A 24,746-nucleotide genomic window follows, 5' to 3' on the forward strand; every position below is an offset into this window, starting at 1 on the left:
TAGAATTCCGTTTGAGAAAACAACACACACACACACACACACACACACACACACACACACACACACACACTAATTCACAATAAGAATGTCAAATAAATTAATTAATCCATAAATGCTTTATTAGTCATAGGAGAGAAAAATCACTGTGGGCTTGGTAATCAAGAAAAGCTTTACAAAGGAGGTAAAATCAATTGTTCCTTATGCACATAGTAGTTGCTTATACATTTGTTAAATGGAATGGAATGATAGATGAGGAAAGGGAGAGTCTAAAGAAGGAAAAGTATATAAATGAAGGTAGAAGTATTCAAGTACATCCACAGAACAATGGGGAGATAGATCTGGCTATAAGGTAGAATTCATGTAGGGGAGTCATGGGAGATATTGAGAAAGTTTGGCTGCCTAGATAGCTAGATGGTAGAGTGGATAAAGTACTAGACCAGAAGTCAGGGAGATCTGAGTTCTAATTTCACTTCAGAGACTCATTAGCTGAATAATCCTGGGCAAGTTGGTTAATCACTGTCTGCCTCAGTTTCTTCAACTTTAAAATTGTAATAACACTTATCTCTCATAATTTTTGTGAAGATGAAGTAAGATATTAGGATCAAATGAGATAATATTGTGAAACTGTCTTGTGCTATCTGGAACAAAGCTGGTACTTGTTCCTTTCCTTTCCAATGAATCAGTACCAGGAAAAGTAAGAATTTTGATATAATCCTATGGGCAAAGGGAAGTCACTAAAGATTTGTCTATGATAATGACATGATTAAAGTGGTTCATTAGATAGATATATGTAGGGGGCTATTGACATGATCACCAGATAGATTTTTGCTGGATATTTCTGACAAAATGTAAAATATATTCCATCAGAGATACGATTTTTTTCCAGGAAAATGGGTAAATTCTTGGTCTCAACAGCTACTTCTATGAAAAATGGGACACGAAAAGTATGCAAGTTCCCATTCCTCTAAGCTTACTGTAAGGGTAAAATGAGTTGAATTTGAATAAATAAGTTTTTCAGTAGCTGGCAACAAACTCAATTACCACATTGAATGGGCCTTATACTTCATATCTCTAAACATAGTGATCAAATATCATAGCTCTAAGAAATGTATGGTAATGTATGCTAATTGTTGGGAAACTGTACTGAAGGGAATGTAAAACAATGTATTCCTTTTTTAGTAAACAGTTATTTGAGTTAGGTAAAAGCAGAAGAGAAAAAAAAGGCCCAGCTGTTCAGAAACAGAATCAAAATGTGGTTAAGGAAGTCAACAGCAAGCTGAGAAGATGATAAAAGCTTAGCTACAAACTGAAAAAAATCAAGTTATAGAGGCAGAAGAGTACAGGGAAATATATTATAGGAATTCATGTTTAGACATCTTCAAAGACCAACACCAAGCTGGCTCATAAAAGAGAAAATGGGCAATTTCTATTATAGAAAATAAAAAAACTTCTACATTAACAAAAATCAGTACAGTCAGAACAAAGAGAGAAGTCATTAAATAGGGGAAACATCTTTGCAAGAAATATCTCTGAGTCAAGGATTATAGAAAGCCAAAAGTAATTTCTCAACAGGTAAATGATGTTGGGAAAGATTTAAGGCAAAAAGAAGGAGACAGAAGAGGATGAGATGGATAGTTATTTTCATAGAAGCAATGACATGAGCTTGGCAGACTTTAGGAGATAGTGGAGGATAGAAGGGTCTAACGTACTATTGTTCATGAAGAATCAGCCATGACTAAATGACTGAACAACAACAAAGTTGTCAAAGGATAGAATATTTTCAAAAGAAGAAATGTAACCTAACATATTTTGTAAGAAAAATAATCCAAATTGTGAAAAAAATGTAAACTAATCAATTCTGAGATATTACTTCATGCCTGTCAAAGTGACCAAAATTATAAAATGTGGAAATAGCTAATATTGCTGGAATTATGGAAATGGGCATGCTATTAAATTATTAGTATTCAATTAACCTAAAAATAATTTGAAATTATACTGGGAAGGTGATTCAAAAATTCATACTCTTGGACTCAGACATTCCATTACTGGTATTTAACCAAAGAAGTCAAAGATAGAAATAAAAGTCCTTTATACATCAAAATATTTATAGCAGCACTTCTTAAAGTGGACAAGAACTGTAATGAAAGCAAAAGACTGGTGGTGGAGAAATAGATTAATTGATATATAAATGGAATTGGTTGCTGTAGGTAAATAAAGATAGACAGATGGATAAATAGAGTATTTACTAAATTAATATTACACATCCCATCATTCTGCTAGTAGAATAATTATGAAGAATACAGAGAAGTAGGGAAGTCATATGAGCTGATGCAAGGTTGAAGTAATAAAAACCAATTCACATAATGACAATAATAATGTAAATAGAAAGAATGACAGCAACAAAGAACCAATGAAACAGATGAATCCAAACTGAATCTTGTATAGTCATTATGATCAAACTTGGTTCTGAAGAAGTGATCTGAGAATTCTTCCCTTCTCTGCTGAAATGGTGAAGTATGAGTGTGGAAGACTATATATACACTAACATATTGACATGTTGGTTAGCTTTGCTGATTTCCTGTCTTTTTCAAAGTTATTTTTATAAGGTATGGTCTGATGGGTAAGGGAAAGTGGTGGAATATTTTGGGAAATAAAGATAATATAAAGTCAAAAGATAGAAATGTTTATTAAAAAATTCACTATTGGATGGGGGTGGAGCCAAGATGGCAGCATGAAGGCAGCATGAAGGCGGCATTTCCCGGAAACTCCTTCCCCCCCAAAAAACTACAAAAGTCATCAAATTATGACTCTAGCCAAAATTTAGAGGGGCAGAAGCCACAGAAAAACTGAGTAATACAATTTCCCAGTCCAAGATAACTTACTTACAAGTTCCAGGGGAAAGGTGTGTTTCACTGGGATGGGGGGTGGAAAAAAGCCTTGGCTGCAGCACACCCCCGGGATCACCAGGAACAACTTGAAGGGGCAGTGAGAGAGCTCTGCTGCACCAGAATGAGTGTGGAGTGAGGAACACTGGCCTCAGAATAGCCCTGCAGTGAGAACCTGCAGCAGGAATCAGGGAAGCCAACCTGCACCTCCAAAACACAGTCCATAGACTGTAAGGGGGTGGGGGGATCTTGCAGAAATCTCTCTGCTCTCCCTGGGGCAGGACTCTGCTGTTTTCCCACACTCAGCTGCAAGTCACAGTTTGGGCTTCCATACTGAGATAGCTGAGCAGGGACTCTCCTCACAGCTCCAGGACAGGGTGAGTGCCTTTGGTCATCTACATATCAAAGCACAGGCCAGAGAGCATAAGACCTTGAAGGAATAAAGGTCCTAGTGGGGTGTCCCAAAAAACCCCCAAAGCCTTGGAAGTGCGATAGATAAGTTTTAGGCTGAGGAAATGAACAAACAAAAGAAAAAGAAGAATCTGACCATTGAAAATTACTTTGGTCCCATAGAAGATTCAGAAGATGACAAATTCAAAGCTTCTGTATCCAAAGCCTCTAAGAGAAACAGAAAATGGGCTCTGGCTATGAATGAGCTCAAAAAAGACTTTGAAAAGCAATTAAAGGAGGTGAAGGAAAAATTAGGAGGAGAAATGAGAGCGATGCAGATAAATCATGAAAATCAAATCAGCAGCTTGGTGAAAAAAAATACAATTTAATACTGAAGAAAATAATATGTTAAAAACCAGTTTAGGCCAATGGAAAAAGCAACACAAAAGGCAAATGAAAAGAATGTCTTAAGAAGCAGAATTGGCCAGCTGGAAAAGAAGATAAAAAAAGCTCTCTGAAGAAAACAACTCTTTCAAACACAGAATGGAACTAAAGGAAGCTGATGATTTTGTGAGAAATAAGGAAGAAATAAAAGTTTTACAAAAAGCCAAAAAGTAAATGAAAATGCAAAATATCTCATTGGAAAGCAACCAACCTCAAAAACAGATCCAGGAGAAATAATTTAAAAATTATTGGGATACCTGCAAGTCATGACAAGGAAAAGAGCCTAGACTTCATTTTCCAAGAAATAATACAGCAAAATTGCCCTGAAATCCTACAAGCAGAGGGTAAAATAGAGATTGATGAAATTTACCAGTCACCTCCTGAAAGAGATCCTAAAAGAAAAACTTCCAGGAATAATATAACCAAATTCCAAAACTCCCAAGTCAAAAAGAATATACTAAAAGCCGTCAGAAACAAACAGTTCAACTACCGTGGCTCTATAGTCAGGATTACACAGGATCTGGTAGCATCTACATTATGTGCTTATAGGGATTGGAATATGATATTCCAGAAGGCAAAAAATTTTGGTTTACAACCAAGAATCAACTACCCAGCAAAACTGAGCATCCCATTCCAGGGGAAAAGATGGACTTCCAATAAAACAGGGGACTTTCGAACATTCCTATTGAAACAACCAGAACTGAGCAGAAAATTTGATCTTCAAGTACAGGATTCTGGTGAACCATAGAGGAGGTGGATGAGAAGGACTAACTATGAGAAACTTAATGATCTTGAATTATCTGTATTCCTGCATGGTAAGAAGATACTTATAAGTCATATGAACTTTCTCATTTATAAGAGCAGTTAGAAGGAGCATATATAGACAGGGCACAGGAAGGAACAGAATATAATATAGTATAATATAGTAAAAAGATGGAGTCAATAGGTGATAAAGGAAGGTACTGAGAGGAAGAGAAAGGAGAGGAAGAAGGGGCTAAGATATTTCACATAGGAGTCAAGAAAAAACCTTTTCAATGGAGTGGAACAGGGGTGAGTGAGTGAGCCGACATTCTCATCAGAAATGACTCAGAGAGGAACTAACATATACACATAATAGAGTACAGAAATCTATATTACTCTAGAGAAAAATGAGAAGGAAAGGATGGGATAAGGGGGAAGTGGGGGAGGGAAGGGTGAATAGGTGATAAAGAGAGAGGGAAGATTATGGGAGAGGGTATTCAGATAAAACACACTTTTGAATTCTGGAATACAAATTGAAATTGTTCAATTAGAGTCAATAAGCTGGTCATTCTCTTTGAATCAGTGCTGCTATAATTGGATTTTTATATCCATAGAGGTCAAAGACAAAAAGAGTAGCTATACAGATAGATAGATAGATAGATAGATAGATAGATAGATAGATAGATAGATAGATAGATATACCAAACTATTCGTAATAGTTTTGTAGTAGCAAAAATTTTATAAAGGAAATAGTGGACAAGTGAAAAAGGGAAAATAGAAAAAATGATTGGGATACAAAAAATGGGATATTGATAAAATTTATTTAAAAAAAAAGTTCAAGGTTGACGACCAGAACCAGGGAGATAGAATATTAAACCTTCCAAATACATGTGAACAATGGTGATTTGGTCCTTTAAAGGATATATTTATACTCCTACATTCATGCAAAATAACTTTTTGTAGAGACACCTTTGAATATCCCCCCAGTTTAATCTTCCAGATTGGTAAAGACTCCCTAGTTGTCTGTGGGTGACAAGAAACACCTAACAGTTTGTAGCTGAGAGAATGAAAAGGAATTGGAAGGTAAGCAAAAATAAAAATTAAGCTGACCAAGTACAAAAGTTTCCTTGGTGATTCATTGAAAATAGAAGATCCCCAAAACCATAATATGACTTACTAATAAAAGAGCAGGGAAAATATTTAGATTGCAAAAGAAAAAAACTGAATAAAACTCCCTATCTATTCAAATTTGTACCCTTCAAAGCTCAGCTTAAGGCTTACTTTTCCTCCCAGGAAATCTCCTGATTACTTCAGTCCTCAGTGATCTCCCTCTTCTTTGAATTCCTGTAACATTTATCTTAACATTTGATATCATATTTCTATATTTCAGTGTCCATTAATTCTTTCCCACCTTATTCTTGTTTCTCTATATAGATTTTAAATTATTTGAAGATAACAGTTAAAGATTAAATGAGTTTTAAAGTTAGAAAGGATCTTAGAAGTCATCTAATCCAACTTATCTTTTTTTTTTTTTAGGTTTTTTTGCAAGGCAAATGGGGTTAAGTGGCTTGCCCAAGGCCACACAGCTAGGTAATTATTAAGTGTCTGAGACCAGATTTGAACCCAGGTACTCCTGACTCCAAGGCCAGTGCTTTATACACTACGCCACCTAGCCACCCCTAATCCAACTTATACAGAGCAATACTATATAAGAAAGAATGAAAGAAAAAGAGACATTGAGTGAATAAGAGAAATAGCAGTTCAGCAAACAACTTCCTAAATTTAAAGGTTTCCATTATTCTGTATATTCCATATGGCCTACCATAATACTGAACTCATCACATGCCTTCAATAAATATTGTTTAGTGATTGACTGAATATATATCCAGTGAAAGTTGATATTTTACTAAGTTATTAAGTAATATGAACCAAGATGAGGAATTACCTAGAATTAAGGATGGTAGGGAGTCCTCATGAGGAGGTAAACTTGATTGGTATCAGCACAATGTAATGCACAAAAGTATTAAAAAGTTATTACCTCAACCTCACAGAATCCCCAAGGAAAATGGGCTCTGTGAAATTGTGGTGTCCAAATCCAACACTAATAATGAATAAATTAGATCCAATATTACCCCATGTTCCTTATAATAATCTATGGATCTCAGATACTCCACAAAAGATGTTCACATTCCTTCCAGTCTTAGATTCTATTGCTGACAGGAACCATGGAGGATACAATAAAGGTGAGCTAGCAGGTATGTTTGAGCACTAACATTTCCCGTCCAATGTCTTGCCTTAGGCCCCTTATTAATTTATGTGGCTTCACCAATTAATTTACCTCAACCTCTCAGATGGATATTATATCTGGGACAGCCTACAGGTTCTAAATTTATTTAAGCTATAAGAGATTTTCATTGGGACATTTTTTATCTGTGGGTCCAAGTTTTGACTTATTTAATAGAATATACCCACAAATGATATCCAGAATGGTAAGATAGAGTAACTGCTTAGAGTTAATGAAAGAAAAAGTTTAAGAAACTTACCCCAATATTTTACCTGTAGTCTCAGGGAGAATGACTTTCCAAATACTGGGTTCACTGCATTCTGTTGTTGTCCTCACTGAAGTTTTCTCTTTTATAACTCTACCCACACTCACACTGTCAACCTGCTTCTATCTGTCCCTTCCTTTCTCCAAAGGCAAGGGAAGGGTTCCTTTAGACTTATGAAGATGGGATGATAAACACCACCTTAATGTGAGGCAATTCCTATAAAGTTCAACAATCAGGTAAAACTGGTTCATTTGTCAGTCAATAATGAGGCTCATGAATCACTAATAGAATAGCAAGATGACACATGCTTCACTAAAACTTTAAATTCTAGGATCCTTTGGAGGAAATATATTTTGAAAACTTCTTTAGTCCAACACCCCCACCTCCAAAAAGGGTTCCACCTATTTTATTTTGTCCATCTAAAGAATTGCCTTGATTTTTAGAACCTCAAAGTGGTAGTTATTTCACAGATTTCCTTCAGTTAATTAATAACCTTTCTAAAAATATTCATTGGGCACCTGCAATGTACCCAGCACTACATTACTACTTATGGGACATATAAAAAAGGTCCAAGACCCACTCCTTTCCAAAGGAACTTAAAATTTTGTTCAGAAAAAGAAAATTAATCTGCATGAAACAATAAGACTGAAAATGCATTGCAGTATATGCTGATATAATGAATAGCTTAATGATGCAAGTCAAGAAATTAGTAATACAGTGTTCTTAATTTCCTTAAATCTATTGATTAAATAGTTTGACCAATCAGTGGGAAATTAGTTTTAAAAAAAATAGAAGAAATCAAGAAAAGTGTCAATAATACATGGATCTCAGTAATTTTTTTTACCTTTTGCTACCCCTTAATGTAAAAAAAATATATTATTTGAGATGTCTTTGAAAGCTATGTAACATGGAAACAATGTAAAGACTGACGAATTGCTTTCTATGGGGGGTGGGGGGAAGGGAAGTAAGATTTTGGGGAAAATTGTAAAACTCAAAATAAATAAAATCTTTAATTAAAAAAAGAAAGATATGTAACAAGTAAAGGGGGAGAAAAGGAGAGAAAAAATTCTAGATAGCATAAACAACATAACTAAATGGTCAAATTTACAGCCCTGTGAAGTGAAAAAAGGCAGTAGATTTGGGAGTCAGATGATTTGAATTCAACCTGAGTTTCCTGTACTTGCTGACTCTGTATCCCTGGACAAGTCATACACTAGGACCAACAGGAGAAACTAGCTCCTCTACATGCAATTGCTCAAGAGCATTCACAACAAATCATCATCATCCAAAGTTCAATTGAGTAGTTTAGTTAGGGGAGAATCCACTCTCTCCCAAAGCACTCCACTTTCAGACAGGATCAGAGATCTTAATCTGGAAAGGAGTACAGAGACCACAAAGTTCATATCATATAATCATATCATATAATATATATATATATATATATGTGTGTGTGTGTGTTTATATGAATATGCACAAATGTATATATATAGACCATAGAATAAAATATTTTACTTACATATATAAAGGAAATTAGCTAATAGAATAACTTGTAATGCAATATATACATAAATATGTATATCTATATACACACATAATTCATGTAATACATCTATGCATACATACATACTTTATGATATGCCATATGTTTATATCTATTTTACAAGAGAATTCTTTGAAGGGTTCCTCTTTAATATAGGGTTTTAGACACATACTATGATATTCAATGTATGAAACATCAAAACACACATAATTTTTCTGCAACACATCCATTACATAAAATGGGATACAGGAGTATCCTTCTATGAAACTAATATTAATGGGTTATTGATGTAATATTAATTTCTAATATAATTATTCTATTTCAAAGGCATATGATTTGGTCTATGCATATTATATATGACTTGCTTTACATATGTGTACTTATACATATCTAATATTATTTGATAGAATAAGTTTTATATGATATATGAATATATTGTTATGTATAATTATAATCATATACATATATACAACTCATATAGTATATAATACTATATAAAATGTTATATAGTTTATTTATAGACACAATTACATTGGCCAAACATATAATATCTGTAATATACTTATACATAATCATAGCCCAATAATATATAATTACATATATTCATATAATAATATATAATTAGTCACACATAACATATACATATGTATAGACCAAATTTTATTCCTAGAAATAGAATAATAATATAGGAAATTACTTATATATAACATGTGATTATATATACAAATATACAATAAATAAAATTAATAATATGTAGTTTTATATATACATAAATACACATGTAATATATACATATATATAGACCAAATCATTTCCCTAGAAATAAAATAATTATATATGGAATCAATATAACACTAATAACTCATTAACACTAGTCTTATAGAAGGACATTCCTATTATCCCATTTTTTGCAATGGATATATTGTTGAAGTTTTGAATAAATTGATGTTTCATACATTAAGTATTATTGTATATGTCTAAAACTTGAGTTGGAAAGGAAACCTGCAAAGAATCTTCTTGTCAAATGGAGAGTCCTTCTATAAAAAGAATAAGATAATTCTATTTTACCCTTTTTTTGGTTTTTGCAAGGCAATGGGGTTAAGTGACTTGCCCAAGGTCACACAGCTAGATAATTATTAAGTGTCTGAGACTGAATTTGAACTCAGGACATCCTGACTCCAGGGTCAGTGCTGTATCCACTGTGCCACCTAGCCGACCCTTACTTTCTAAATATTGATGATTTTTATGGGACTTGCTGAATGCAGAAGTCAACTGCATTATCAGTTTTATGAGAGTTCCCTGGGATGACAGATATTACTCTCTCTGGAATAATAGTGACCCAAAGGAAGAACATTTCAGGCAGGGGGGAAGAGTCAAAAAAAAATGCTGGAAGTGTCTTGGTCAAGATATAACTTGAATGTTACTGGATCAAAGAGTTCGTGTAGACTAGAAAGGTAGGAAGGGACTAAATTATGCAGCACTTTGAATACCAAACAAAGCATTTTGTATTTGATCCTGGTACCACTAGGAAGTCACATGGAATTAAGAGAGGAAGAAAGGGGTGATATGAGTGGACCCTCACTTTAGGAAAATTACTTTAGTGGCTAAATGGAAAATGGATTGGAATAGGAAAGAACTTGTGGCAGGAAGATCCACTAGCAAACATAAGACCCTAAGTGAATGGTAGCCTGTTTATTACACTTATAGTATCCTTTAGAACCTAGAAACAGGTTTAGGAAAATTGAATTATATCAGAAAATCACACCACAAATAAATTAAAGAACCTTTGTTCTTTGTTTTTGCCATGAAATTCATTATGAGTTAATGATCACTCCTTCCAGGAATTAATTAACAATCGATTATTTTTTTAATTTTAGAAAGGTTTTATTTATTGTGTTTTACAATTTCCCCCAGTCTTGCTTCCCTCCCCCTACCCCCCCCCCCCCAAAAAAGGCAGTTCATTAGTCTTTACATCATTCCCATAGTATACATTGATCTAAGTTGAATGTGATGAGAGACAAATCATATCCTTAAGGAAGAAATATATAGTATATGATATGGCAGAATTACATAATAAGATAACATTTTTTTTTAAATTAAAGGTAATGATCTTTGGTCTTTGTTCAAACTCCACAATTCTTTCTCAGGATACAGATGGTATTCTCCATCACAGACATCCCAAGATTGTGCCTGAGAGGGAATGTCCATCAATTGGAGCATGGCTTAACAAACTGTGATTTATATATATGTGATGGAACACTATTGTTCTATTAGAAACCAGGAGGGATGGGAATTCAGGAAAGCCTGGAAGGATTTGTATGAACTGATGCTGAGTGAGATGAGCAGAACCAGAAGAACATGATACACCCTAACGGCAACAGGGGGGTGATGATCAACCTCAATGCAATTATTATTTTTTGAACTTATGATATGAACTGAAAGGGTATAGCAGGTAAAAATATAGATATAAATGAGATACATATAAGGAGATATTCAGTAATAACTGGGGAATCAGAAAAGGTCTCCTGAAGAAAGTATAGCTTGAGTTAAATATAGAAGGAAGTTATGGACTACAAGATAAGGAAGTAAGAAAGGAGAACATTTCAGCTATAGGATAAATTTCATTCTGTCTCTCATGCTTGAAATGTTAAGGCATGAAAATAGGAAGGCGATGGAACACCATGTGTGGGTTACATTAAGTGGAACTTTATACTGGAACCACAGAGTTCACAGAAAGGATTAATGTTTTAAAAAATTGAAAAACTAAGAAGAATCCAGATTTTACATACAAAAGGCAAAGTTTGTATTTATTCCAGAGACAACAGAGTGCTACTGAAGTTTAACTAAAAAGGGGGTGATATAATCATTCCTGTACTTTGCAGAAATTGTTTCAATAGTTATGTGGAGGATGTGGAGAGTTGGGAGAGTGGAGTGGGGAGGGGCATGGAAGCCATATTCTCTATGTAGTAGTCCAGGTGAGAGATGATAAAGGAATAACTATGGTGGTAGCTGTTTGAGTAGAGAAAAGAAAATCTATTCAAAAAATTTTTGAAGGTACAAAGAACAAGATTTAACAATTGGGGCGGCTAGCTGGCGCAGTGGATAGAGCACCGGCCCTGGAGTCAGGAGTACCTGAGTTCAAATCCGGCCTCAGACACTTAATAATTACCTAGCTGTGTGACCTTGGGCAAGCCACTTAACCCCATTGCCTTACAAAAAAAAAGATTTGACAATTAATTGACTAATTGGGGGATAAAGGAGAGTAAGTAATTTCAGAATGATACCAAAGTTATGAATCTAGATCATTAAAGGAATAATGATACCCTTAAAAGTGAAAGGAAAATTTGTAAGAGGGAGGTTCTTGAGGGAAAATAAAATGATTTTGTTTTTGGACTTGTTGGATATGAGATGATTATGATATATCTAGTTTGAAATGTTAATAAGAAGCAAGTTGGTGATATAGGATAGGAGATCTGGAGAAATACTGGGTATGCATATGTAGATCTGAGTTCACCAAGAGAGAAAAGATGGAGAAAAAAGAGAAGAAGACCCAAGCCAGAGTCTTGGGATACAGACCTAAGTAATGAACGTGTTATGGGTATAGATCCAGAAAAAAAGATTGGTAAAGAGCAGTCAGAAAAATAGAAAGAGAACAAAGAGAGAACAGTTTCATGAAATCCAAAGAGAAGAAAGCATCCAGAGAAGAAGGTGATGTTAAATGTTTCAGAGAAATTAAGGAGGAAGAATAGTGGAGAAATCACCATTAGATTTGGCAATTTAAAAATAATTGGCACTTTGGAGAGAACTGTTTCAATTGAATGAAGAGGTTAGAAGTAACGTTTCAGAGGATTAGCAAGTGGAGGCACCATATGCTGATGGTTTTTCTCAAGGAATTTAGCTGAGAAAGCATGTGGAAGAACAAATGATCAAGAATCTCAAGGGAGATGATAAAAAAAATGGTAAAGAAGAGGGCCTAGCTGAAGCATTTCACACTATACTATAAGTCAGCAATCAAAATAATTTGCTACTGATTAAGAAATGGAGAGGTCAATTAGCTAAACAGATTAGCTATACAACATAAACAAATGAAACCAGTAACTTAAAGATCAATAAACTAAAAGATCCCAGTTATTGAAACAAAGACTCAATAGTAAACAAAAATAAAATATAATTTGGCAGAAATTGATATAAAAGATTACTCACACCTCTACCATGATTAACCTGAAATGAATGAATACATGAAGTATGAAAAGTCACATTAGAAACAAATTAGAGGGGCAGCTAGGTGGTGCAGTGGATAGAGCACTGCCTTAGAGTCAGGAGTACCTGAGTTCAAATCCAGCCTCAGACACTTAATTTACCTAGCTGTGTGGCCTTGGGCAAGCCACTTAACCCCATTGCCTAGCAAAAACCTAAAAAAAGAAAGAAAGAAAGAAAGAAAGAAAGAAAGAAAGAAAGAAAGAAAGAAAGAAAGAAAGAAAGAGAAAGAGAAAGAGATTAGAACAACAAGGAAGAAATTTGTGATGAGGCAGGGGATAGAGAAAATCACAGAAGAAAAAAATGGAAAAAGTTTTTGTACAAATAAAACAAATGATCAGAGCTCTTCTGTCCTCTGCCTCTGGAACAGGACTCTGGGGCTCTGACCACATTCAGATCCTGATCGCAGTCTAGGCCCCCCCATAGAACAGCAGGGGCCCCTCCATCTCAGCCCCGAGGCAGAGGGGGGGGGGGGTGCATATGGTCATTCACAGACCAGGAGGGAGGACAGAGCCTCACACACTGAGACCCTTGTGGGAGGTCCCAAAAGCTCAGGAAGCACCCCAAAACCAGGCCCAGGCTGGGAAAATGAGGAAGCAGAGAAACAAAAGGAAGACCATTGAGAAATATTTTGCAAATGAGCCCAAGAAGGATCAAAATACTCAGTCTGAAGATGAGGAAGCACAAGCTCCTGCATCTAAAGATTCCAAGAAAAACAGAAATTGGGCTCAGGCTATGACAGAGCTCAAAAAAGACTTTGAAAATCAAATGAGGGAGTTAGAAGAAAAACTGGGAAAAGAAAGGAGAGAGATGCAGGGAAAAACATGAAAATGAAGTCAGCAGCTTAGTCAAGGAAATCCAAAAAAATGCTGAAGAAAATAGCATGCTAAAAACCAGCTTAGGTCAAATGGATAAAACAGTTCAAAAAGTTATTGAGGAGAAGAATGCTTTAAAAAGCAAAATTGGCCAGATGGAAAAAGAGATAAGAAAACTCTCTGAGGAGAACAAATCCTTCAGACAAAGAATAGAATTCAGGGAGATTGATGAATTTAACAGAAATCAGGAATCAATACTTCAAAACCAAAAAAATGAAAAATTAGAAGAAAATGTGAAATATCTCATTGAAAAAACAACTGATATGGAAAACAGATTTAGGAAAGATAATTTAAAAATTATCCGAATACCTGAAAGTCATGATCAGGAGAAGAGCCTTGACATCATTTTCAAAGAATTACTACAGGAAAATTGCCCTGATATTCTAGAAGCAGAGGGCAAAATAGAAATGGAGAGGATACACCAATCCCCCAGAGAAAGAGATCCGAAAAAACCAACCCCTAGGAATATTACAGCCAAGTTCCAGAACTCTCAAGTCAAAGAGAAAATATTACAAGCAGCCAGAAGGACACAGTTCAAATATCGTGGAGCTGCAGTCAGGATCACACAGGACTTAGCAGCAACTACATTGGAAGCTCATAGGGCTAGGAATACAATATTCTGGAAGGCAAAAGAGCTTAGAATGCAGCCAAGAATGAACTACCCAGCAAGGCTGAATGTCCTCTTCCAGGGAAAAAGATGGACTTTCAATGAACCAGGGGAATTTCAAAGGTTCCTTTTGGAATGGCCAGAGCTGAACAGAAGGTTTGATCTTCAGATACAGGACTCAGGTGAAGCATGGAGATTGAAGGAGAGGGGGGACATATGAGGGACTTAATGAGGATGAACTGCATGTATTCCTGCATAGAAAAATGACACTGATAATACTCATACGAACCTTCTCAGTTAATAGAGCGGGTAGAGGGAGCTTTTATAGTTGAAGCACAGGAGAAAGCTGAATTCTAAGGTAAAATATGGTGTAAAAATGGAGTCAATAGAAAAAAAAAGAGAAATGGAATGGGAGAAAGAAAAAGGAGAGGGGGAATAGTCAAAGATATTTCACATAATAAGATTTTTTATTACAATGTGCTATTGCAATGATATGGAAGGGAGGAGGCAAGGGGGAATGAGGGAAACTTTGCTCTCATCAGAGATGGCTAGGAGAAGAAACAGCAAATATACTCAATGGGGTATAGACATCTGGAGTAAGAAGGAGGGGGGAGCAGGGAGAGGGGTGGGGATGTGAATAAAGGAGGAGAGGATGGACCATGGGGGGAGAGTGGTCAGATATAACACATTTTCTTTTTTACTTCTTGCAAGGGGCTGGGATTGGCAGGCCTGCCCAGGACCATAGGGCCAGGTGGATTCTGGGCCTAAGGGGTGGTAGGGGGGCTCAAGGCTTCTTGGCCTCAGGACCAGGGATCTGTGTGCTGCGCCACTCAGAGATCCTACAGTAGAGTCAGAGTGAAAGGAGAGAGAAAATATAGTACATGGTAGTGGAGAAATACCAAAGGAGGGAGTTGCAATCAGCAATGGCAACGTTGGCAAAATATGGAAGTAACTTTTGTGATGGACTTATCATAAAGAATGTGATCCACCCATGATAGAGTTGTTGGTGTTGGAACAAAGACTGAAGCACATTTTTTGTTATTATTATTTGGGGGAGGGTGCAGGGCAAATGGGGCTGGATGGTCTGCCTGGGGCCACATAGCAGGGGGATCTTTGGGTGTCTGGGGCAGTATTTGGAGCCAGGTGCTCCTGGCTCAAGTGCCAATGCTCTGTCTGCCACCCAGCCACCCCTACTATTATTACTATTTTATTTTATTTTGGATCTTTTGTTTTTTCTTCTTTTTGGTTTTTGCAGGGCAGTGGGGATCGGGTGGCTTCCATGTCACACAGCTGGGTGATTGTTGGGTTTATGAAGCTGTATATGGGCTCGGGTGCTCATGGCTCCAGGGCTGGTGCTTCGTCCATTGCGCCACCTGGCCATACCTACAATTATTACTATTATTTTTTTATTTTAATTTTTTTTTCTCCCCTTAACTTTTTTCGCCCAAGCAAGTTTATCTATATTCATGGGGGGGTATTTTGTTTACTTGTAAACAAGAATATTTTATTAATGTAAAAAAACATTTGTACAAAATGAGAATAAAAAAATAAATTAATTTTAAAAATCCAAAAAAAAATGCAACTAAACTTACACTAAACTAAAATTAGAAGGAAAACAGTTAATGGAGGAAGTCCCATCAGATTTCTCTGAGGAAAGTCTTATTTCCAAGACAAGTAAGGTTTTGATTCAAATTTTTATAAAGAATCATTTTTCCATTAGATAAATGGTCAAAGGATAAAAATAGGCAATTTTCAGAGGAAGAAATCCAAGCTATCAATATTCAAAGGAAAAATTCTCCAAATCTACAAAATATAAATTAAAAAACTCTGAGATTCCATCTCATATCCATCAGATTGCAAAAAGTTAACCAAAAAAAAAAAAAAAAAGGAAAATGACAAATGGTGAAGAAGGTTTGGGAAAATAAGCACATTGTTGATATAGCTGTAAATTTATACAGTCATTCTGGAAATCAATATATAATTTTACTACAAAATTACTGAACTGTATATGCCTTTTGACCCAGAGATACCACTAAAGAAATTGAAAAGGATGAAAATGACCTATATGTACAAAAATGTTTATAGAAGCTCTTTTTGTGATGGCAAAAAAACACAGAAGCTAAGAAGTGCCATTCAATTAGAAAATTAGACAAAAACAAATTATGATCCATAAATGTAATATAATACCATTGTGCTCTAAGAAATGATGAAACAGTTTCAGAGAATTAGGGAAGATACATATAAACAGACTCAGATGAAATAAACAGAGCCTGGAAAACAATTTATATGAGAACAACACTGTGAAAATGAAAAATTATGAAAGACTTAAAATCTCTGATCAATTCACAATCAACCACAATTCCAGAGGATCAAAGATGAAGAATAGTGTCTACCTTTAAATAGAGATGTGATAAACTAAATATTCAAAATGAGATACTCATTTTTGGACATGACCAATATGGGAATTTGTTTTGTTTGCTAATATATATTTGTCACAAGAGTTTTCTTTTCTTTACTCTTTTTTTTAAGAAGGAAGGAAGATTGGTAAGAGGGAGAGAAAATAAATGCTTGTTAATTAAAAAAAATGAAGAAAATTTACCTGAGAAAGGGAGGAGAGATCTTGGGTACCAGGGATAATATAAAGGACAAGCTATAGGACAATAGCTACCAGTATCTAGTGAGAATTTTTTAAGGATTGGAAAGAAATGGACTTTTTAAGCAGCAGAAAAGAAATCAGTAGATAGGGAGAGATTGAAGATTAGAGGGGAGGATCATAGTGGGGGGACAATCTATCTGTGAAAATATAAAGGGAGGGAATCAAATGTAAGATTAAAGGAATTGACTAGTGAAAAGTTAGTCAGAGGGATGTGATATGAGCAGAAGGGAGAAGAGGGAGCTCAAAGAGAACTCTTTTTTAAAAATATTTATTTATTTATGCATCACTACAATAGTCTTGTTGAAAAAAATAAACATAAATCCCCCTTTCCTCCACAAAGATAGAGAAACCTCATGAAAAATAAAGTGAGAGAAAAGGGGGAAAAACTGTACTCAATTTGTGTTCAGATACCATCAGCTCTGTCTCTGGGCTATATTGCATTCTTTAACATAAGTCAATCAGAAGTTGCTTCAATATTTTTTCCCCACAGTTGCTATTATTAATTGTATTTCCCTCCATCTATTCCTTTCCATTCCCAGAATCTTACCATATTTCCCGATTTATAAGATGCACCCTTTTTCAAAAAATTGGAGGTCTAAAAACTGGGAACATCTTATATAGTGGTTGTGGATTTCTTACTTACATTTACCACTTTTTTGCACTTGTTTGTGTGTTCATTATTGTAGATTGTTTTTACTTGTAATTCTGGGGCGGGGGTTGCACTTGTTGTCTTTGTGCTCATTGTTTCACATTTGGTACCAGTGTATATTAGGTGACTTTTGCCACATTCTGAACAGAAATGACTCAGAAAAGATTTTTGTACAGTGCCAAATTCAAGTTCAAAGTGATCCAGTTTGCAAAAGGCAATGGAAATCATGCTGCTGAGCATCAGTTTGGTCTTCCTCCAACTGAGAAAACAATCTGAGACTGGCTATGAGAAGAAGAAACTATACTGAAAATATCACAGCAGAAGGTGACCATGAGAGGCAAGTCAGTAAAATGGTCTGAATTAGAGAGGAATTGAAGAGATGGATTGAAGAGCAAAGAAGCATTGAAATTCCTGTGTCCATAAAGATGATTCATCAGGAGACCAGAAGAATTGTTGATGAAAAAGAACTGACTGATTTCAAAGGAGGATACAATTCAGGATCATAAAACAGAATGAACTAAGCATGTGTACATACACCAGACTTGCCAAAAGATGCATGAAAGCTATGAAGAGAAAATCTTTGGATTTCATGATAAATAAAGCCTGAGTTCAATAACTTTATGTAATACATTTTTTTTCAAATTTCAGACCCCAAGGTGCATCTTATACATGGGGAAATATGGTATTCCATTCTCTCCTTTCACTTTGTCCCTACTCAAAAGTGTATTTGAGGCAGCCAAGTAGCATAGCAGACAGAACACCAGCCCTGGATTCAGGAGGACCCAAGCCCAAATCTGGTCTCAGACACTCCACAATCACCCAACTGTGCTGCTCCCCAGGCAAACCAACCAACCCCACCACCTTGCAAAAATAAAAGAGTTGTATCTGATCACCCTCTCCCACAATCCTCCCTCTGCTCCATTGCCTAAACCCTAGTCCCCTTCTCATTCCCTCTTTCCCATCCTCCTCCTCTTTTTCCTTTGGTGTAAGATTAACTTTGTATACCCTATTGAGTGTGTATGTTGCTTCCTCTCTGAAGCACTACCTATGAGAATGAAGGCTCACTCACTCCCCCTCACATTCCCCCCTTCCAATCCATTGCAAAAGCTTTTTCTTGACTCTTTTATGTGAAATATCTTAGCCCATTCTACTTCTCCTTTTCCTTTCTTCCAGTACATTCCTTTTTTTTGTCCATTGACTCCATCTTTATATTATATCTTTATATTCAACTCCTTCCCGTGCTTTGTCTATATATGCTATTTCTAACTGCTCTAATAAATGAGAAGGTTCATATGAATTATCAGTATCATCTTCCCATGTGGGAATACATGCAATTAAATATCATTAAATCCCTCATAATTCACCCTTCCCATCCATCCTTTCTATACTTCTGAATCCTGTACTTGAAGATCAAACATTTCAACGAAAAAGTTTGAAAGTCCCCAATTTCATTGACTATCTGTCTTTTCCCCTGAAAGAAAATATTCATTTTTTCTGGATGATTGATTCTCAGTTGTAATCCAAGTTCTTTTGTCTTCTGGAATATCATATTCCAAGCCCTATAAGCCCCTAATATATAAATTGCTGTCTTGTGTAATCCTGACTTTAACTCCATAGTATTTGAACTGTTTCTTTCTGACTGCTTGTAATATTTTCTCCTTAACTTGGGAGTTCTAGTATTTGGCTATAATATTCCTGGGAAGTTTTTTTTTTGGGGGGGGGGGCATCTCTTTCAGGAGGTGATCAGTGTATTACTTCAATTTCTATATTATTCTCTGCTTCTAGGATATCAAGGCAATTTTCCTGGAAAAATTCCTTAAAAATGAAGTCAAGGCTCTTTTCCTGGTCGTGACTTTCAGGTAGCCCAATGATTTTTAAATTGTCTCTTCTGGGTCTGTTTTCCAGGTCAGTTGTTTTTCCAATGAGATATTTTACATTTTCTTCTAGTTTTTCAGTCTTTTGGTTTTTTTTCATTGTTTCTGGATTTCTCACAAAGTCATCAGCTTCCTTTGGCTCCATTCTACATTTGAAGAAATTGTTTTCCTCAGAGAATTTTCTTATCTCCTTTTCCATCTGGCCAGTTCTGATTTTTAAAGGCATCATTCTCCTCATTCATCTTTTGGACAGCTTTTTCCATTTGACCTAAACTGGATTTTTAACATGTTTTCTTTGGTATTTTTTGGTATCTTCTTCAAGCTGCTGACTTGGCTTTCATGGTTTTCCTGCATTACTCTCGTTTCTCTTCCCAATTTTTCCTCTACTTCCCTTACTTGATTTTCAAAATCTTTTTTGAGCTCTTCCATAACTTGAGACCAATTCCTATTTTTCTTGGAGGCTTTGGATACAGAAGCTTTGACTTTGTATTCTTCTTGGTGTGTGTTTTGATCCTTCATGGGACCAAAGTAATTATTTATGGTAAGATTCTATTTTTTTCTGTTTACTCATTTCCCCAGTCCATGACCTGGTTTTAACATACTTCCCAAGATATTGAGTGTTTTGGGGACACCCCTCAAGAACTTCAATTCCTTCAAGGTCTTATGAGAGGTTCTGACTGCTCTCCTGGCCTATGCTCAGGTCTGTGGATGACCACAAGCACTCCCCTCTGCCCTGAAACTGTGAAGAGGATACTTGCTCCAATATGACAATATAAGGTCCCCAATCTGGGACCAGGGTCTGAATAGTGACAAAGCACAAAGGTCCTGCCTCCTGGATAGCAGAGAGCCCCAACAGTCTCTTCCTGACTCCCTTACTTTCCATGGCCTGAGAACTCTGGAAGCAGCTTCTGGCTGGCTCTGCAGGCCTGCTTCTGGTTCCTGAGAGCTGGATCTGCACTGAGGCCTGGCTGGCCTGGGCTCCAAGCTCTCCCTGATGTAGTAGAGTTTTCCTGCTGACATTTCAAGCAGTCCTTGCTGATCCCTGGGTTGGAAGATCTGGAAATGCTCCTCTGCCTTGAACCCAAGGGGCTCAGGTGACTTGCAGGCTGTTCCTAGAAGGTTGGAGCTAATTTGCTGGGGCCTCTTCCAACCCGATGGAACAGAGCTTTCCCACAGATCTTCCAAGTTATCTTGGGCAGGAAAATTGTTTCACTCAATCTTTCTGTGGGTTTTGCCATGCCAGAATTTGGTTAGTCATAATTTTAAGGTATTTAGAGCATTTTGAAAGAGAGCTTCTAGGAATTCCTGCCTTCATGCCATTGTTTTGGCTCTGCCTCCTCCCCAACTACTTTTTTTTTGGCAAGGCATTGGAGTTAAGTGACTTGCCTAAAGTCACACAGTTAGGTAATTATTACGTGTCTGAAGCCAGATTTGAACTTGGGTCCTCCTAACTCCAGAACCAGTGCTCTAGCCACTATATCACCCAGACCCTCCCCCAACCTATCTGTTCCCCAGAACAACTTTTAAAGCAATATATGAGGCAAGATTTTCAACAGAGAGGTTAGTTATGGGAAGTTTGAGGACAGAAGAAGTTTGAAGTAGTTATTATAGTAAATGTGACAGAGACAATCAGAGAGTAGCAAAAGGACTATCTTGGTAATTGAGATCTCATTTTCAATGAAATAACACCAAGGACCTCATCAGCACTCCTGGATTCTAGAAAAATTTCTGAAATTTAAGCAATGCCATGAGAACTAGATCCCTCACTCTTAAAACCAACTCAAAAGTAAGTTATGAACCTTGTTCAGATATGTTCCCCCTTTCCTTTTCTTCCTTCTTTGTCCCTTCAATGTATTACAATGTTTAAAGAGATCAAGGAAAACTAGATATGGTGGGGTGGGTACTGGGCCTGGAGTCAGGAAGACTCATCTTCCTGAGTTCAAATCTTACCTCAGATACATACTAGCAGTGTGACCCTGGGCAAATCACTTATTCCTATTTGCCTCAATTTCCTCACCTATAACATAATCTGGAGAAGGAAATAAGAAACTACTGCATGATCTTTACCAAGAAACCCCAAATGGAGTCATAAAGAATCTAACAACCACTGAAGAGACTAAGTAACAACTATAAAAGATACCAAAGAGTAATGGCAGGGCAGAGATAAAAGATGATGTTCTTGCTTGCCCATTAATCACTGTCTCAGAGTCCTTAGAAATAGCAGGAAATCTGGCCAGTGTATGTCAAAAATGATACTTCCCTTATAAAAAAAGAGAATCTTAGAAAACTATATTCACCCATATTTACATACCTTTTGAGCTAAATCGGATTCAGATTTTAGCATCCCTCCTTTATAAGCCCTCCTGAAGCCTCTGTGGACTATAATGAATATCCTTTAATAAATTCCATTTGGATAAGTAAGATTTTATGTGCCGGCTCTTGCCTTTCGCATCCCTAATATAGATGCTAATTCACTAGAGAATCGCTCATTTAGAAAAGCATTTGCCAGCAAATGATGAAATAAAAATGGGTAGGTGAATTTGAGTCTTTTTTCTATTTTAAGGGTAAATTTTCCTACAAACTCAAGGAAATAGCATTAATTATCCATTCATTGTCAGATTCTTAGAATCAGAATTTTATCATCTAGTTCTAAACCAGTCTTTTCCAACTAAACTGATAAAATGTCAAGATAGTTTGTGTTTTTGCTTCTAGTCAATTAGGTGACCCAGGGGATAAAGGAAGTAGGCAGACCTGATTTCAAATCCTGCATTAAGATATCTATTAGCTTTGCGATCTTGAAAAATTATTCTCTCTGCCACAGTTTTCTTACCTGAAAACTATTAATAGCACTGACCTCAGAAAGTTATTATATTTATATTTGCAAACCAAAAGCATTTAAAAATAAAAGTCAAATTAAGAGAAAAAAATCAAGTTTATCAATATTATTTTATGACTATTTTAAATGACATTTTAAGACTATAGGTAATTCTTGCTTCATGTAAATTTGAAATTTACAAATCTGACTTTACCTATAGAATTTTGAAAAACTAGCTGAGAATAATGTTGCTCTCTGTCAATAGATAATGAGGAAAATGTTAGCTTTAAAGAAAAAGGTTGAATGGTCGGACACTAATGATAAAAGGTAGGTATAGTGAGTGAGGAACATAACTATGTTAACTTTATTGAACCATGCTATGCATATTTTGTCATTAACTTCATCTTTCATTTCACAATTCTGTTCATTATGATTCAGTATTTAATATGTCTGCATTTTAGTCCATTTTGTGACTTTGATTTCATTGGTATAATACTCATACCAATGAAATCAATTTTTTTTATTTTACAGTAAACATAGGGTAGTCTAATCAAACCCAAAACATTTTTTTTGGTAAGAAATTCAAACTAATGTTCCAAAAGATTGCAGATCAACTTCTAACAATGTATTTTCAGGAAAAATAATGTATAATGCCTAAATGTTTAGACTCTTTCAGGTATCATTCAAATGCATTAGAAAAAAGAAGACATGACCATTCAAAAACATTTGTTAGGGGGCGGCTAGGTGACATAGTGGATAAAGCACCGGCCTTGAAGTCAGGAGTGCCTGGGTTCAAATCCAGTCTCAGACACTTAATAATTACCTAGCTGTGTGGTCTTGGGCAAGCCACTTAACCCCATTTGCCTTGCAAAAAATACCTTAAAAAAACACATTTGTTAGATATTATTTGTCTTCAAAATGGCAGAAAAATCAGTAAATAAATTTATTCAGTTTTAAATTAAAACTGAAGGTATGGAATTATAACCATTTCTACTGTACTAATATTAAGTTAAAATCAGTCAACTCTTTTCAAAATTTATCGTGGAAAAGACAGAAAGATAGAGGGTCAGATGTGAAAGGTCAAGTGTTCAAATAGAAGTCTCACTTTCTTTGACCAGGGAAAATCACTCCTTCCAACCTGGATTTCCGAAAAACCTGGAAAGACTTGAATGAGTTGATGAGGAGTGATGTAAGCAGGACCAGAGGAACATCATACACACTGACACAAAATGGGATGATGATCTTCTGTGATGGACTTGTTCATTTCAGCAGTAAAATAAACAGACAATTTTAAAAGACATATATTGGAAAAATAACATCCATATCCAGAGAAGGAACTGTAGAGTTTAAATGAAGACCAAAGCTTATTATCGTCAATTCTATGTCATTTTTTTCTCATTGTTTTTGTTCATTTGAATTTGAGTCTTCTCTCACAACATGATTGATATGGATCTATTGTTTAGCATGGTTATAAATGTTAGACTGCTTTCTGTTGGGGGGAGTGGTGGATGGAAGGAAGGAGGGGAGAAAAATGTAAAACTCAAAACCTTGTGAAAAAGATGATTGATAAAAACTACCATTGCATGTAGTTGGAAAAACAAATAAATAAAATATTAGAAGGAAAAAAAAGAAAATTACCCCCCTCCAAGTCTGTATGCTGATCTACATACACCAAGTTCTATGTTTGTACACTGGAGGATAAAAAACAGTTAATACTATCTGTACAACATTCTAGTTGGGGAGAGAAGCTATGAAACAATTCAAGAACAATTCTGAGGCCTATAATTAAAGTCTTATATTATGTGGTTTGGGAGATGCTGGAACAATTTGCAAACATTTTACACAGTTGGAGCACGGTGTCTGAGAGGAGAGGAATGAAGGGGAGCTTGAGATAGACTTCAAAGGTCTATTATGGACTCAGGAGAGTCAAAAGGAAGAAGATTAAGAGAAATTAAAGTTGGTCATCTAAAGTTTTTTTCTTACCTATAGACCCTTCTTTGCTCTTCTTAAATTCAACAAGAAGTTTACCATTAATAATAAGGATCATTAAAGTGATCATATGCTCTAAAAAGCAAGAAACTTGGGTTTTAGACCCAACCCTGCCCTAATGATAAAATATAACTCTGGGAGGTTTACTTTGAATCTCTGGGATTTGGGTTGTCCATCTGTAAAATGAAGAGATTGGATCAGTTATTCTCAGAGTTCCCTTACAGCTCCAAATTTCAATGACTTTTTAAAACTATAAAGCATCAGTGCTTGGCTTTAAGGAACTCATAAGAACTAACTCCCCTGAACATTCTCCACATTGTCCATGGAATTTGGGGAAAGAACTGGAAAACTGACAGGTGATAGGAAAGGAGGCTTTCCCCTTGTCAGCAGGGCAGTTTATATAGTCTTGGCACTGCTCAATCAAAACAATAATTCTTTCCCAAGGGGTCATTTCATTCTTTTGTCAAATGCAGAA

At 35.8% G+C, this 24,746-nt stretch overlaps 1 protein-coding gene across 3 annotated transcripts in view; it reads right to left on the minus strand.

The window, feature by feature from the left end:
- RBP2 (retinol binding protein 2) overlaps positions 1–24,746 on the minus strand; it is a 77,525-nt gene that overhangs the window by 25,380 nt on the left and 27,399 nt on the right. The window contains exon 1 of one of the 3 annotated variants that reach the window (XM_074234480.1): positions 7,017–7,171. The exons of 1 other annotated variant lie outside the window; for it this stretch is intronic. The gene's annotated coding sequence lies outside the window, so the exon portion shown is untranslated. Of the gene's footprint in view, positions 1–7,003; positions 7,172–24,746 lie in introns of those variants that run through there. One more of the 3 variants, XM_074234463.1, reaches the window with a different exon arrangement.

This window comes from Macrotis lagotis, chromosome 1 (assembly GCF_037893015.1).
Source record: "Macrotis lagotis isolate mMagLag1 chromosome 1, bilby.v1.9.chrom.fasta, whole genome shotgun sequence".
NCBI classification, from domain to species: Eukaryota; Metazoa; Chordata; class Mammalia; order Peramelemorphia; family Peramelidae; genus Macrotis; species Macrotis lagotis.